We start from the raw sequence: 1,096 nt of genomic DNA on the forward strand, positions 1-1,096 counted from the left end.
GGAGGATGCCCTTGCAAACGTCAGCATTGAAAAGCCAATCCACATGGGAGCTGATGCCCCAGTCAATGGCCATATTCGCATCCGAGCCAAAAGCCAGGTGAATTTGGATTAGCATGTATGAGTCTACAGATATGGATAATGATTGAGAATTTCAGTAATGGGATTAGCTTGCCTGCAGTGATATGTAACACTAAATGTGTAACTTTTCCTTGTTATCGGTTCTATTAATGTTTCATGAGTGACAGAAAATCAAACTACAAAACCGCCTTTAATGCATAGTCATTTGTATATTTTAATGGTCAGTTACAAAGTCGTAATTTATTTTTTACACCTGTCAGTTCTTGAATTATGTAATTTGTTACTGCATGACTGATAATTCCTCTGTTTTTTTAATAGGGTATGGCTTTGAGTCTGGGTGACAAAATCAACCTCTCTCAGAAGAAGTCCTTCTCGTAAATTTCAGAAACTGAGGCCATTGATGCAAAGGGCGAGATTCAACTAAAAAGCGCTATGGTCATTCCTATGTCTTGTCTTTTTTTTTCTCTCTCGCTTGTCTCTCCAGACTACCGTACACATACAGTGCTCTGTGACCAAGATCTAATCGCTTCAATTCCTCAAACTATGTCTAAAGGGGATCACTTTTCATGACATTTTCTACCAACATGATTCTTCTTAACTGCTCTGAAAGGGATTGACCCTGTTAATCAGTAATCTGTTTCAATAAACATTGCACACCATATACCAAGCCTTTGTATTCTCTTGTTAATGAATGGTGTTACAGCGGCTCTTTTTTATAAATTGGATCGCTTGTAAGTAGGCAAGAACAGTCCTGCCCTCTATCCACAGTCGACACAACAAAGGATGTGTTCTCTTGAAAAAACCTGGAATTTTGAGAATTTTGTTATGGTCTCCTGCCTCTTAGATAACTTAGGCTCATAAGACTTGTGGTCAGTCATAACTTTCATGTCTACGTAGTGTATAATAATATTAAGGACAAAGGCGTCAAGATTGTGGCTTCGCCCGGAGTATACAGTAAGGAGGCACATTAGTTTTTAAGTGAATATACACTACGGTTTAAAGTGTGGTAAAAGCAATA

The 1,096-nt window shown here is 38.3% G+C and overlaps 1 long non-coding RNA gene across 1 annotated transcript; it reads left to right on the forward strand.

The window, feature by feature from the left end:
• The first annotated feature begins 6 nt into the window (after positions 1-6).
• LOC107736092 (uncharacterized) lies at positions 7-742 on the forward strand. Its single transcript, XR_001639584.1, has 2 exons — positions 7-97; positions 397-742. It is a non-coding gene; the product is annotated as an uncharacterized LOC107736092 (long non-coding RNA).
• Positions 743-1,096: the final 354 nt, after the last annotated feature.

The sequence above is a fragment of the Sinocyclocheilus rhinocerous genome, unplaced genomic scaffold (assembly GCF_001515625.1).
Source record: "Sinocyclocheilus rhinocerous isolate Xijiao unplaced genomic scaffold, SAMN03320098_v1.1 C36487271, whole genome shotgun sequence".
In the NCBI taxonomy this organism is placed as follows: Eukaryota; Metazoa; Chordata; class Actinopteri; order Cypriniformes; family Cyprinidae; genus Sinocyclocheilus; species Sinocyclocheilus rhinocerous.